We start from the raw sequence: 9747 nt of genomic DNA, 5'->3' as shown, positions 1-9747 counted from the left end.
ATAATATAATATAATTCACTAAAATCATGAGGCACATTTTTCATGGCGACTGTTTTTATTTATTTATTTATGTATTTTTGTCATTATATCGTTTTGGTATCGAGCATTACGATACTATAACCGGTTACAAATGGTAGTATCGTGCTAACACTAATGCTAACCTGATACAGTCAGTATTTTGATCAGTTAAGCTAATGGTAGAGTCCTGCAGAAGAGCAGGTGCGCCGCGTCGGCCAATCAGAACAGGCGGGGAGGATCACGTGCCGACACCGTGGTCGAAATGCAGGCAGGCAGGCAGCTCTCGGGACTCGGGCGAGCGGCAGTGAGGCAGAGACGGAGAGAGAGACGGAGCTGAGGAGAAGGGAGAGAGAGCGAGAGAGAGAGAGAGAGTACTTGGATGGTTTATCTGCGCTCAGGGACGGAAAGCAACTCCTCGGGGTAAGCGTTAACGTCTTTAAACCCTTATTAACGTTCATAAGCATCTGCAGGTTGACTCGGTGTGACTTGGTGTGAGTGTGAGAGAGAGATTGATTTTTTGCTGCGATAAATAAACGGGACCGCGTTCGCGTTTCTCGGCTCGGACATCATCGCTATGAAGGCTGTGTCTGGTGTTATAACCGTTCACAGAGTTCACAGCAGTGTATTTCCTCTACCAGCCAGTCAGCTCTCTTCAGAGATTGTTCTCGCGCTGAGTAAAACTGAGCTGTGGTATTGTTGTGCTAGTGTTTACTCCCCTCCGAATCTCCGGTGGTTGCACCGCAGGATCCCGTAGCCTACTTAAATAATTCATTAGGTAGCGAGCTGCCTTTTAAAACACAGGGCCAGTGCTTTAAAACTAGCATTTAAGACGCGATTGTTTTATAGGAAGTGATCCTTGGTGGCCAGCTTGTCACCAATTGTTGACGGGTTTTTGTTTTTTTTTTTGTCCGGCACTTCTTTTTTTCACATCCTCCAATAACGACTGGAGCTCCTCCGCGCATGCGCACTACTCTGCGTTGGCGCCTCGTGCGTGCAGGTTTTTAAACTCGCGCACACTAAATGTGCGCGTGTCGGGACAGACGCTCGGTGTGTCGGCTCCTCCCGCTTCACTACGAATTATTTTTTTTCTCTCGTTTCACTTATTGAGAAGAAAGTACGTTTGTTTATTAAAAAATATATATTATCTACCTAAGAGCCCAAATGTTATCGTGTCGTAATTTTGTGTAACTTTTTAGTTATATCACCACAAATTAATGAATATCGTTGTGAATTTCTGTTAGCTTGTTAGCTAGCGGTTCAACTTCTGAGGTAAACTTTTTCCCTGGATCACACCATAGTGACTGTCACTTGGTTAATAAGTTAGATTTGTAGCTTTTGGTTTCTTTATAAGTTGTTCTAGTCATATTTTCGCGGTGTTGTCACGTAAAACCGGTTAAATTTGTTGTCTCCCCCCTGCAACGGTCAATGCAGTTTTGACCGTTGGGATTTGTACGCGCGACGGCTTTGGCTGATGTGACGTCATGAGGATGAACGTGCAGGTGTCCATGGCTCCACTTCCGCACTTTCTCACTTTGTAAACAATGCTGCTGTTTTATTGATTTTATTGATTTTATTGATTTTATTGATTTAATTGATCGATTCAGTCAGTATTATATTGACTATTCATATTTATAACCTGAGCGGGATTGTGTCTCCTTGCTGCACCGGCACTGTTTGAACACAACCAGCTGCGCGTGCGTTTTATTTATATATCCTGTTTCCAATGCGGAAGTGATCCTGCGTGTCAGCTGCCTTTACAATCCGAGTGTGGTTTGGTGTTTTGGTTTCGTCTGGCTTTTATTTGACTCCTTGACTCGTGTTGCTGGGTTGCTGCTGCGGTTGGAGTGTGAGATTATCTCCTAGATAATAGATTTAGAAAAAAAAATAAAGTAACCCAGTGAATGAGATTTTTTTTATGGGAGTGTCAGGTGTGTTAAATGATGACTCTTATTATAATAACTCTTACTCTAAGTGCAAAGCGTTCATTATGGGCAGATGATCAAAATAATTTTAGCCTTCGTCTTTTTGTTGTCTTGTCTGAGTTTGGTCTGCAGCAGCGGTCAGAAATATGGAATAAACCTGACCAAATTGATGGAGAGCTTCTTTTTGACTGTCTATCCATTTCTGCATCTAGTTTTCTCTGGAGTTTCCTTCTTTCTCTTATTCTCTTGTATTTGTCTCTATTCTCCCCTCAGCCATCACTTCTCTCTCTCTCTCTCTCTCTCCCCCCATCACCTGTCTTTTTGTTTCTTCGTCCCTCATTTTTTCTCTTTCTCACATTTTCCTGTTTCTTTCACACATTTCTGTTCTCTCTCTCTCGCTCGCTCTGTTTGAACAGTTTACAAATTTGTTAGGCGCGTGGACTGGAAATAGTCCGTGGGTAGATTGTGTATCTTCAGGTTAAAATGTTGAGGATGTCGCTGTTTGCATTGGATGAATGCCACAGAGAGAGAGAGAGAGAGAGAGAGAGAGAGGTCCATGCTGTTCCCACGTCAGTTGGAAAACATTTCTTCCTAATTTGTTTCTACAAGGTCAGTATAGTCTGCTTTCTTTTGCACTTGTCCTTCTTAGCTCCTGCTTAAGCATATTTAATGTTCTGCGGTCTGTTTGAAAGACAAAAATCAATGAAACTGTCAGCTCAAGGTTCAGCTCTGATGCCCTGGTTTCCATTATGTTGGTGCAGGAAGAAGGACCTGATCCTGGATCAGCACACAAGGTCAGAGGCCACGTTTCCCCCAGTTTCTCCTCCATCCGATCCCCCTCTCCTCCGCTCCACAATGGGGTGCGAGCCCCCATCCCGACAGGCCGTTGTTAGTGTATGAAGTGTCGGTCGAACGTTTTCCTCACGCGTTCTGAGGCGTCTTCAGGCCTGCGCCCGTGCGTCACGTAATTTGATAAACGTATCCAATTTGTAGCAGTTTAATGTTAATGATTTCCAGCATTAACATGTTTTTGCAGCTTCAGTAGTCCAATTACAAATCCAATTTTAACAAGCGCTTCTAAATGCACACGTACATCGCCTTAATTATTTTTAGTGCTGCTGATGGATTCTGTTTCAGAGCAATTTACTGATGATACACACACACTGAGAAATAGAGAGAGAGAGAGAGTGGGACAGATAAAGGGACGTATTTTTGGTAATACGACAGCACAGATTTCTGTCATTTTATCAGTTGAGTATTTGAAGAGCTCTCTCTCTCTCTGTCTCTGTCTTTCACGCTCGTTCTCTCTCCCCCTCTCCCCCTCTCCCCCCTGCTGATCAGTGCTATTCCTGGCTCTCTCCTGGAGCTGATGAAGAAAGTGAAGCCAGCAGCAGGAGTAGGTTTTTAGCTTCGCTTCCTGCTGCAGAACTCCGAAGCCTTCACTGTTCTCTCTCACTAGGCAGTTTTCACTCTCTGGAAATCACCGATCATGATTGTTACGCTAGATTATAAACAATTGTGTGTGTGTATACGTAAATGTTTTTCAGACGAATCAAGTGTTTTTTTTTTTCTTTTGTGTATGTTTATTATTATTTTTTAAACATATGATGATTGACACTCCAGGGCTTGTAAAACGCTCTCTAAATAGGCGACATCGTCCTGAATAACACACAAAGGCGAGTGACTATAATCTGAAGTGTCCTAGATAAGTGCATTGTGTCCTTATTGAAGATTGTGGTGTAGCTCGTAACCACTGCGACATGCCACTTTAGTGTGTGTGTTGTGTGTGTGTGTGTGTGTGTATACGACTGTAGCCCTATTCAGACGGGATTAGACTGACCTGCCTCATAGTGTGACGTTTCCTGTTTTACAGGAGATACTCTGAGATGTTCTTTTCATCCGGGTGTCTGTATTTTTCTCTGTCGTCCTCTGAGAAAATGACAACATGTATACGGTTTTTGTCGTGTTGGGGAAATGTTTGACTGCTTGCTGTGTTTAGTCTCGTAGTGCGCACAACAGTGAAAAGTGGATGCTTTAGAATTTCAGACTGGGGCCGGAATTTCACACCTTAAAACTGAAATAAGTGCCAACGTCCCTTCTTTACCTACTACAGCGACGCTTTGACAGCCTGGACGTCATGTTGTGAACGGAGCGTGATCACATGACTGTGTGGCGCAATTAACCAGGTATGTAGAAAATACCACCTGCTAGAAACTCCTTGCTCCTGTAGTTATTATATTGTGGTCGTGAGAGTTTTATCACTGAAAAACGTATTACAGACGTCCCGCTGATAAACGAATCCAATCCGAATATAGCAGGAAGTATTTAGCGTATATTCTCTTTGTTGTCTCGGCCTCAGATTTGCATGGGTATCACGCAGCCGTTTTTGGTGCGAGTGGAGTTTAGTGCAAGGGAGGAGTGTGGCTGAAATGGCTCCTGGTATACAGAAAAGCAAAAAAAACCAAAAAAAAAACTAGCGGACCAGCAAGGCTGTGTACACTCATAAAGACGCAGTGTTACAGATGTATTCTGAATAAAACACACACAGACGATACGGTGACCGAGTAACCGCGCCAGGCTAAATATAAAGAGCCCAGTCAAGTAGCTAAGAGGAATTGAGAACAGTCTGGTCGTGTTTGTATTGGATCCATTCACTCCGACGACAAGGGCAGCTTTGTTCTCGGGAAAGGAAGCGACCTCCTGGAGACCCCTCCGTGCCGAACAGCGCCGCCACCTCGTTCGAGCCGAGGGAGTCAGGGCTCAAGTGCGCGCTCGGGTACTCTGAGGTTCCACACATCGAGGTAAAAGAGGCGTGCATCTCTGAGCGCAACGGAAAGTGCGTGGTTCTGTTCTGTATCAGTTGTGTGTGTGTGTGTGTGTGTGTGTGTGTGTGTGTGTATATAAAACAGCCTGACAGCAAAGCAGCAACGGAAACACATCCAGAGATGAGAAACTGGATCTAGAGCAGACGCAGGGCACGAATGGCCTTGTAAGGTATCCGAGACTCCGGAGACAGGGACGTTTCAGATCCCTGTGCGTTCTCTCTCTCTCTCTCTCTCTCTCTCCCTCTCTCTCACACACACACACACACAGTGCACGGAAACAGTAGCATGTCTAAACATCAGGAATAACAAATTGCCTCCTCTGTGCATCGGTGAAAGAAGTAATCACGCACAGAGTGCACAGCGTACTCACGTACTTGGTTGAGAGAATCCCTTTCTGTTTTTTTTTCTTTCTTTTTTTTTAAAATGGGGGGGGGGGGGCTGTGTTGTGTGGGAAATCCCCCCACACCCAAAATAATTTTTTTTTCAGACTAGTTGCAGCAATATTAAGAAAATGTGGGGAAAAAAAACTGTACATAGTTCAGTGCTGAGGAAAATTTTTACTCCCTATTCAAAAAATCGGATCTGAGGTAGACATTTACATATGATTTGCATACTCTAACGTGTTTAGGCCAATCAGCATTGAGCGTTTGAGAAACACTGAAATTAAACAGATTACAGGTTGCAGATTAGGAATCGATATCGCGAAAGCAAAAGTGGTATGATGGTGTCTCGATACGTTTTAACCAGGATCGAGTTCCTCACCCAGATTTAATCTACAGAAACGCATGTGACCAGTGTGGAAAATCACTCAATCATTTACAGCTTATTAGCTCTAGATGTCGTGTATAAAAACACTACGCTTCATCTTCGCCTGTTAAATTGCTCGTGAACTTGCATGTTCGGAGTCGCAGAGGCCGATGGATGTTGATTAAACGGTGCTCTTGCTTTCATGTTTTGCTCCCGGAGCCGTTTGACACTCGTTAACAGCTTCACGTCCGTCAGTGCTGGAGATGTGACCGTACCAAAACTATCACGGTTATTGTTAAAATGTTAACAATTGTTAATGGTAGCATCTGTTTTGACGCTCAAAAAGCAACGTTGCGTGCTGCGCCTGCATCAGACTCGTGCTGGGTGTGTGTGGACAGCGTTTACCAGGAGTTTTACAAATCACTATAATCACACACTGTTTTGGTGATCGTTAAACGTGACGCAGTAATACTAACCGGCGGGGAATTTTATCACGGTTTATCGTGAAACCGGTAGCCGTTTCATCCCTGGCCAGCGCAGTGTACGACTTTATACACGTGGATAAATTCTGTTCACTTTATTGGTGGTTCTGGTGCAAACCACAAACCATCAACGCTTTTAATTTTACAGGACGTACACGGCGCCACGTTTAGAAAAGTCCAACACGGACAAAGACACGTCCAATAAATCTCATCGCGAGTTCATAAAAGGCATCTGAAAAACGCAGTTGATTTGTAGCTATGGGAAGTGTGCTTTAAAAAGAATCAGGGATTGGGTTTCAGGTGTGATAATTACTTTTCGAGCCTGCAGTAGGAGTAACTCCCACTGACTGCTCCCTCCCCCCCGCCTTTCTTCACTTACTCCCTCTTTCCTTCTCTCCCTCCCCTACGTAAAGTTAACGAAACGACCCAGAAGAAATCAAACCCGCCATCCCGTGTCCCTCGGCTTTACGGACGCCTGTGTTCCGTAGATTCCAGGGGTGTGATGAACGTCCGCTTTGGATTAATGCACCAATTTAAAAGGCAACGATTGAAACCAACCATTAATAATTCACTTTTTTAAACTGACGTGTAAATAATTCAGTAGACTAGGAAGCCGATTTGCCCGTAGCTCTTTAAAGCTACTTTTAAAATTCTCTAAAGCATCATCAGCAACAAATTAATGATAGCCATACCCCAGATTCCTGAACTAAGTCAGGCACATGACAGTCAAAGGATACTGTATTGTATTGTAGCGGATTCAGTAGTGTCCTCAAATTTCGTATCGTCGCTTTAAGAGTCTTGAATCGTATCGTAGCAGATGCAGTGGTGTCGCCAAAAATCTAATCATCGCCTTAAAAAGAAATGGTATCGTATCAGGTTCTGTTCTATCGCTAAATATCGAATTGTATCCTTAGCTTTTCACCCTTTTTTTAAAAAAATGTATTACCTGCTAGCTCATCTTTATTTTTTTAGTGGTGTAAGTGTTACTTGGAATAGTTTCCCTTTAACTTTTAATGCTATGTACTACAGACGTAAAGAAACACGCCAGGCCTCAATTATCTGCGTTTAGGATCTGCACTGACGGAGTCATGGAGCTGGCCATATCTTCCACCGAAGCTGTAATTCTTCTAGCAGTGGGAAACTTCTGGTTGTTCGGTTACTCCGGCGGCTTTGAAGTGTCGTCTGGATGGCAGTTCTCATCCTCGGTGCGCCGTGCCCACGCACCGCTCATCGAGACGACCTGAACGTTCCTCTGGAGGCTGGAGAGGTAGATTTGTTTATGCAAAATCACGAACAGGGCGAGACCAGCGCCGACACGGAAAGCCCATCCTCCTCTGCTTTCACGGAGTCTGCCTAAAAATACCGACGGCAGACCGAGTTATTTTGCTATCAGGCTTTATTCTTCAGACGCTGTTTATCAGCCATCATCAAAAAAACAAACAATAGGCCGTGCGATTAAAGGTGTAGTAGGCAGTATTTTTCATTTCTTCCTAGCACAAATAACGTGGAAAGATGTAGAAATGATGACAAATGATCGTTTAAGCTGCTGTCTCAGAACAAATGTATTACGTAACTGAAAAAAAACCACTCGGTTTGGAAACCTGTCTTCGGATCCAGAATAAATGGTTGTTTGGTTTTGGCCTCCCCAAACGTACCTACTGCACCTTTTAAAGCCATGATCAGATCTACGTCGTGTGTGTGTGTGTGTGGGTGTGTGTGTGTGTGTGTGTGTGTGTGTGTGTGGGGTTTCCAATGACTTCACCTGTATCGTATGTGCCAATTAATCCCTATTTGCCTTTCATGTTGAAAAGTGTCTGTAATTGCTGATATAGATATTCAATTAAAGTGTGCGAGACCAAGCGCATCCCTATCAGATGGAGTGCGTAATTTAATAAAGGAGGTTTCCCACACTGCAATGCGTCGTGCCCCGTCACCCAGGCGCTGAGAGAGGGTGAGCGAGAGAGAACAAGAGAAACAGAAGAAGAGTAGTGGACCCTTTGCTTTGTTCTGCTTCTGCTGCTTGTCACCTCGTTACTCTGCAGGGAATTAACTAATTACAGCAGGTCTCCTCCATCGCTCCTATTGTGAAAGATGAAAGAAGGAAGCGTGGGGTTTCGGGCTGTAAACGAGTGTTGGGGATATCGATGAAGACGAGTGAGGTTTGCCGCATTCCCGAGCACAGCACGTGTCCGAGTCGTACCTGTGTTTGGGAACTTAAGACCAGGAGTCTGGTATGCCTTGAGAACATTTTAGATCTTTCTTTAATTGATTGATTGATTGATTGATTGAATGAAGTGTAGTGTGTACGTATGACACACCGCATGTTGACAGACGTCAGTTTTGTCATCCATCTTTTCCAGGGAAGTAAATCAACAAACAGTTATGGCAGATATCACACAATCATTTACTGCGTGTTATCGTTCAAAAAAAAAAAGAGAAGAAAGAAAACACAACACTTTATCTAGGCTTGTTAAATTGGCTGTGAACTCGCGTGTCTGGAGAAGCCGAGGCAGACGGTCGCTAATTAAACCATGCGCTGGAAATGCTTCTCGCCCCTAGAGATGTTTCAGGGTCATGTGACTTTTTCTATCGTCTGTAGACTTATTTAAGAGATATTAAGCCGGCTTTACGCTGCAAAAGCGTGTATCGTACGGCGTAGGGTCAGACGGGACGGCTACAGATACGTTAACAGTGAGAAGTTTGAGAGGGATAGAGAACGTTTTTCTGAACTGTAAAAATCTTTTTACAGTTTTATCACGACAGGAAGAAAAGGACACCGTGTAAAAACGAATAAAGGATGAGTTACAGCTTATGGGTGTGTATCTAGCTGATTAGCGTAGACTTTGTTTACCATTTTGACAAGGTGTTTTACACTTTCCAGCAGGGGTGTGCAGGAATGGGAGGGGGGGAGGGGATGCCAGATTAAACCACATTAAATATACAGTCCCCAAAATACTGAAATACAAAATTTAAGCGCTCCGAGATTGTGAATTTAATTGCAGCAGAGTGACTGTAGTTGTGACACACACGATGATGTTCATCAAGAATTAATGAAAGGTTTTCCGTGCTTTGTGGCTGGAAGCATCGCTGCTTGTTAGCTCGCGGTCCTGCGCACTGTTCACTCTGATTAAAAAGTTGCTTCTGCCGGGAGAGCGTTCAGCTTCTTCACTTTCTCCGCCCTCTCGTCCTCTCAATATTTTATTTATTCATTATTTTTTTTTGCAAATCCCTGGTTTTGTTTCATGATGTCGTTTCATGACTTATTAAACGTCTTCACGACAGCAAAGAGGATGCGCACGCTTCTTCTCTGGCTCTCGGAGCTCTCGAAGTATTCTTGTTTCCAGCGCTTTTGAAATCGTTCCATTGCTGTTAACGTTGTGCTTTTACAAATTCATTTGCAGGTGTAGTGAGAGCTAACTGCACAGTCTGCTTCCGCCATCAGGCGAGAGGAAGAGTTGCCATGCGTTTGCAATTGTGGTGAGCTACTGACCGGACATTCTAACACAGGGGTGTCTGATCTTCTCTGCTAAGGGCCCGATGTGGGTGCAGGTTTTCTTTCCAACCGAGCAGAGGCCACACCTGAGTGGGATCAGCTGTGGCTTCTGCTTGGTTGGAATGAAAACCTGCACCCACACTGGCCCGGATAAGATCGGACACCCCTGATCTAAGAGAAAAGCCGTAGGTCAGTTAGCGTGTTCGTCAGTTAGTCTTGGTGATTTTACAAGGCTCTTGGTTCGGAAAGGGGTTTTTTTT

General features: G+C 44.1%; 1 protein-coding gene across 4 annotated transcripts in view; it reads left to right on the top strand.

The window, feature by feature from the left end:
• Positions 1-223: 223 nt before the first annotated feature.
• The window catches only part of strbp (spermatid perinuclear RNA binding protein), an 83075-nt gene continuing 73551 nt past the window's right edge, over positions 224-9747 (top strand). For 2 of the 4 annotated variants that reach the window (XM_053645090.1, XM_053645091.1), the window contains exon 1: positions 227-438. The gene's annotated coding sequence lies outside the window, so the exon portion shown is untranslated. Of the gene's footprint in view, positions 439-9747 lie in introns of all 4 variants that reach the window. The other 2 variants (XM_053645093.1, XM_053645094.1) reach the window with 2 other exon arrangements.

Source organism: Ictalurus furcatus, chromosome 16 (genome assembly GCF_023375685.1).
Source record: "Ictalurus furcatus strain D&B chromosome 16, Billie_1.0, whole genome shotgun sequence".
Taxonomy (NCBI): Eukaryota; Metazoa; Chordata; class Actinopteri; order Siluriformes; family Ictaluridae; genus Ictalurus; species Ictalurus furcatus.
Note: the sequence above shows the minus strand (reverse complement) of the source record. Positions and strands in the feature narration are given on the sequence as shown.